At 36.9% G+C, this 6,045-nt stretch overlaps 1 pseudogene; it reads left to right on the top strand.

Annotated features, from left to right (window-relative positions):
- Positions 1-4,186: 4,186 nt before the first annotated feature.
- LOC114039699 lies at positions 4,187-4,834 on the top strand (annotated as a pseudogene).
- The last annotated feature ends 1,211 nt before the right edge of the window (positions 4,835-6,045 follow it).

Consider the following 6,045-nt stretch of genomic DNA (forward strand, 5'->3'; position numbering starts at 1 on the left):
TTAGCTCATGTGTCCTCCTTGGCTCTTGATTGTCTTCTTTGTTTTTGACCCAATAGTTGTTTTTGATTTCTGATAGCTGCAAAACTAAAATAATCTGATGGTCTGACAGTTTGCCTAGACCTTAATGTTTATGATTCTTTTCCATTTCCTTGGCTTTCAACTGACTGCCCAAGTTGACTTCTTTTTGTGTAATTCCTGCTTGTTGAGTACACAAAAAAGCATTGTGACATTTGGATTTCTGGTTTCTTTGAATTCTTAAGTACAGTTGATTCCCTAGACTTGCTCCTATCCTGTATTGTCAGGGTTATCTATGATTTCATAGTCCCAACTTTCAGCCCATTCATTGAAATTTACTGCTTAAAATTAGCTTAAAAAGGCCAAGGTCTCCCAACTCATCCAGGATCATTTCCAGTCATCTTGATCTACATCTTGCCACTGGACCCAGATGACTCCAGAGGAAAAAGTGAGGCTGATGCTTCCCTCACTTAAATGACAGCTCTTGGTCATGGCATCACCTCCCTGATGTCCTGGTCCTCTGAGATCGAACGACAAACAACCACAACAACTGCTATTAAAACTCCAGAATCATCACAAAGGGGAGGAAGAGGTTCTTTTCAGTTCCTCTGAGTTCATTGAACTCTTGCTAAATTCCACCTCAACACTTTTTCCCCCTTAGAATTCTATTGACATGAACAAGATAAAGGAAAAAGTTAGGAAGAAAACTCAGATAAATTACAATATATTAATGAATAGAAATATCCCCTTACATGTATTTATTTCTACAATAAGAACAAAACATTTATTTAAGACATATAAAAATACAGAAGCATATTAAAAAATCTATGCCTCAGAAATTGTTGAAGAACACATATCTGCTCAGCTCTATCACCAAAATCACAATTTCAGACATTGGAAAAATATATGAACAGTAGATAGTATCATTTTAAGGCCATCAAAACACCAAAACACAAGGAGCTACAAGAGTAGCATCTAAAATGAGGGGGAAACTGTGCACAGGGAGGGAGGAAAAGGAAATTTTGATATTTTGATAAAACAGGATGTAGAATGTTTTCTCTTGCCTTTGCTATCCTGATTTTGCTAGTTTGGCTAGCAACGCGCAAGAAATAACACAGTAGAAGTTGAAGTCTTCCCATTTGGTAAGAAGCAATTTTTTTTTGCTTTGTTTTTGGCTAGGCAATGGGATTAAGTGACTTGCCCAGAGTCACACAGCTAGTGAGTGTTATGTGTCTGAAGCCACATTTGAACTCAGGTTGTCCTGACTCCAGGACCAGTGATCTCTCCACTGCGCCACCTAGTGGCCCCAGTGGGAAGTCATTTTAAACAAGTCAACTGAATAAAAGAAAATAACGTTTCACCTCCTCTTGCTTTGATCTTAGCTACTTTATATATAATGGGACAAATTCTCATGACATCTTTGAAACTGAAGTGTCTCATTCTGGAATCTCAGAGATGCACTTATTCAAAATTAATTCATTCAAGCAATATTTATAAAGTTCAGAGCAATCAACCATCATTATAACATGCTTACCAGGTTTCAGGTACTATGTTAAGAACTTAAAATTCAAAGACTAATATGATATAGAGAATATCATGCTGGAGTACATAAAAAATTAGATAAATCATAGTTCTTGATCATATGGAGTATCTGACTAATAGGGAAACATTACACATATGTAAATAGCCAATGAAAAAATAATGCTTATATACATACATTATGTATATATGTGTCTATATGTTTGTATATAGATACATATACATATATGCATATACATATATGCATATACGCACATATATACACACACACATATATATGAAAGATGAAGACAAATTGTTAATGTCATTCCTTGGTTCAAGAAACATAAAACAACAATATCTGGGAGAATCAAGGCCTCAACTTGGAAGAAAAAATTAAGGTGGGCTATAAGCAGTGTTTTAGGCAGCTAGATTGCTCAGTGGATAAAGCACCAAGCCTGGAGTCAGGTGTTGTTCTTCAGGTGTGTCCGATTCTTTGTGACCCCATTTTGAGGTTTTCTTGGCAAAGATACTGGAGTGGTTTGCCATTTCCTTCTCCAGCTCATTCTTACAGATGAAGAACTGAGGCAAACAGGGTTAAGTGTCCAGGGTTACACAGTCAGTACGAGTCTGTGGCCAGATGTGAACTCATAAAAATGAGTCTTCGAAATTCCAAGCCCAGTGCTCCATTCACTGAACCACCTAATGAGTTCACATCTGGCCTCAGATACTTATTAGCTGTGTGACCCTGGCCAAGTCACTTAACTTCTGTTTGCCTTAACTCACTGGAGAAGGAAATGGCAAACCACTCCAGTATCTTTGCCAAGAAAACTCCATGGGCAGTATTGTGCTATGTTCTACTAAAGGTCAAACACAATTAAACGACTGTGAACAACAAATAAGCAATTATTAGCATTTTTACAGGCCACATGTGGAGGAGAGTGGTTTTCATATTTAAGCAACAGCATGAACAAAAAAGTAGTGAGAAATCCACTTTTTCTGGAGACTAAAGTATATTGGAGAAGAATAAAATGAGATAAAATTAGAAAAATAGATTGACCTTGTGTTTTCTTTGACGAATTCTTTTGTTAAAAGGGAGGGTTCTATCACAGGAAATCATTGATAAGTGACAATGATGGGGAAAAGAATAAATGAAACATTTTGTCCACAGAATGTGGAAGGCTTTGAATGGCAGACTCATGATTATGAACTTTTTTTTCTGTGGAAAGAAGGGAGTTATTGAAGAGTTTTGAGCAGATGCCAATTCTCTTTTTAAAAATCATTTTGGTAGTAGTATAGTCTGAGGTCGAATTTGAACTCAGTTCTTCCTAACTCCATTTCAGGCACTCTATCCATTATGCACCTAACTGCCTAAGAATTTCCCTACTTCTAAGGAATTCACAGATTTAGTCATATATATACAGATCAACAACCGTTCTGAAACAATTGTTTTTAGAATTGTTAGAAACATGCCTCCAGCACAAAGGGGAAGTCAACTAAGATTAGGCTTGAGAAAAGTGCACTGGACTTCATCACCAAGATGTCTAAGAGTTCTAATATACTAATAAAACTGATTTTAAAAGAAATTCAGTTTAAAAAAAGTTTACTTGGGCAGGTAACCAAATTCCTGGCAAATGTTTTCTAGTCTACTAAAAATAATAATATAATTGTATCATACACTACCTACCTCCAGATTGCTCCATGTTGCACAGGATGAGGTGGTCTTTATACCATCTGATATGTTAAGCATTCTTGGATAATTGTTGTGGAGTCTTCTATTTAAATTATCCTTGGAAGATAACATTTTCTATATCTTATTCACAGAATGTTATGCAAGTAACATTCTTTGACAATCTGCACAGGAGTGTAGGGCTTCACTGAAATTTGCTGGATGCCAAATGTGACCTAAATTGTCTTGGAAAAAAAAAAAAAAAAAACATAAGCCCCATTGGAAAAGGTTCATTTGGCATCATTTGCTATAGTTTGGCACTCAATACTATAATTTCTAAAGAACTATAGCTTAGTGTAAAGTTCTTACAAAGTTAGCTTTCTAGCTATTTCAGTTGTTTTCTTTTTCCTTTCCCTTAGGAGTAGAAGCAGAAGCTGCTCTAGGCAAAACTGTCAAATAGGTAAAGCCTGTCTACATTTTCCTTTTATCTTATTCCTTTTTGCATTTATCATTATTATTAGTAGTAGTATACCTAGCCCCTCAGGTGTCTGATGGTTTTCAAATCTAGAAAGAGGATCTAATCAAATTCAGTCAACTAAGATTATTAGTAAGATCTATGAATTAATGTACTTATAATCTGTGACTGGAAGGAGTTTGTTTTCTTTTTCTTACAGGGAGGTGACCATTCCCCTTATTCCTTGGCTGAATAATTTTAAATTCATTGCTAAAAATAACCCTCATTACCATAGGAGGTGAAGAAGTATGATATACAACTAGAACTAGATATACAAATTTGTAGTGATTTGCATTGAGATAATTATCAAATACATGGAGTCAGATGATTTCACAAAGAGAGAGATGATAAAGAAGGGAGAGAAGGGAAGGACCCTAAAAAAGGTAGGTATGGGTGAAAAATGGGACATTTTTATATGTATATTTATGTATAGGTTATCTCTCTTAAAGGAATGCAAACTATCTGAGCTCATGGACTATTTCATCTTTGTCATTGTAACTGTAGTGTTTAGCACTGTACCTATAACAGTAAATTCTAAATAAATTTTTGTTAATTGATTAATAAAGAAGACTTAGTAGTGATTAGAAAGTTACCATTTGTGGGCGGGACTAGCAGCTCTCGCGAGGTTTTGCCTCCCTTCTTGTGCTGCGGCCAGGAAGCCCCGTTTCTCCCTTCCCGGGCTGGCGGCGTGGAGTCCGCACGATATCTGGAGTCCGTGAGCTAGCAGGAGTTCGTCGGGGTCCTGGTCGCCTTCTTGAAAAAGTCAGGGAAGCCGAAAGACCCCGAATGGGTGCGCACAGTCAAGCTGGCCAAACATAAGGAGCTGGCGCCCACGACGAGAACTGGGTCTACGTCCGGGCCGCCTCCTGTCCGGTCACCTGTACCTCCGAGGTGCTGCCGGTGTGGGATCCACGCCCAAGATCCACGGCGGGCGCCAGCGCAGTGGGGTCATTGCCCTGCCAGCCCTGCAAGGCCTGGAAGGCCTCAAGATGGTGGAGAAGGACCAGGATGGGGGCCGGAAGCTGACACCTCAGGGACAGCGAGACCTGGACAGAATTGCCGGACAGGTGGCAGCTGCCAACAAGAAACATTGGGACAAACCACACCAGATTCATTAGCAAGTTACCTTGTTCGTTTAAAAAAGTAAAAAGAATGAAAGAAAGAAATTTACCATTGTCATGGAAATCAGTGACAGTGACATGATATGGAAGTGATTGGTGTTTAAATTCTAAGTTAGTAGAGCTTTGGATGAAGACAAAAATAAAATATAATTAAATATAATGCCATTTGTTTGACTGCAAATAAAATATTTTATTTTTGTTTGATTATTCAATTAGTCCACTCCTAAACTTTGCGTGGCATTTATGAATCCAAAAAGTTAATCCCAAAATATAAAATCTTTAATCGTGCTTTATCTGAAATTCACTAGCTTGATACCAGTAATTGGGGAGCAAATTATTGACATTATTCACAGATGAGATGATATTGGGGAAGATATCTTTGATTTTGATGGATCTTTGGAAAATGGATTAATTGGTATAGATGTATGATGTATACTGCACCTAGGTAGCTAGAACATGGGTGCTGGAGTCAGAAAGTAAAGACTTAAGCTCAAATGGGTACTCAGATACATAGCAGTTGTATGACCCTGGGCAAGTCACTTAATCTCTGTTTGCTGCAGTTGTAAAATGGGAACAATAATAACTACTTATTAGAATCGTGAAGATCCAATGAGATGATAATTATAACAGCTCTTAGCACAGTGTTTGGCACATAATAAGCACTATAGAAATGTTAGCTACTTTTATTATTATATTATCATTATGTTTTAACATAAAGGAGGAAAGAAATACCTCTATGTTTATTATTTCATTAAAGGAGGGCTAAGTTGAGCATATTGATGAGGTGAAGTGATTTTTAAAAACAGAAGTTGCTGAAGTGAACTCGGATTAGATGACTTCAGTCTACTTCCTTCAAAATGATAACTACATCACCTTCCATTAAAAACAATAGAGACTTTGACACCAGTACTAAAGATGACCAGGAATCTTTTCAGGTCATCAGATTGTGGATTTAAGCAGCAGTAATCCATAACAGATTAATACAAACAACAGTTTAAGAGGGAAACGTTTGAACATATGCTAGAGGAGGTCATTTAGCAGTCCATTTTTTTCAAGAGGTTATAGAAATAAAAACTTTGACTAATGTGGGGGTTGGAGGGTTAAAGTCCATAGGCTATTGATGATAATATAATAATAATAACTAGTTTTATGGATTTTCAAAGTATTTTATAAATATTATTTTAATTTCACAAAGCCTTCAGAAGTAG

The sequence above is a fragment of the Vombatus ursinus genome, unplaced genomic scaffold, assembly GCF_900497805.2.
Source record: "Vombatus ursinus unplaced genomic scaffold, bare-nosed wombat genome assembly UNPS02012179.1, whole genome shotgun sequence".
NCBI classification, from domain to species: Eukaryota; Metazoa; Chordata; class Mammalia; order Diprotodontia; family Vombatidae; genus Vombatus; species Vombatus ursinus.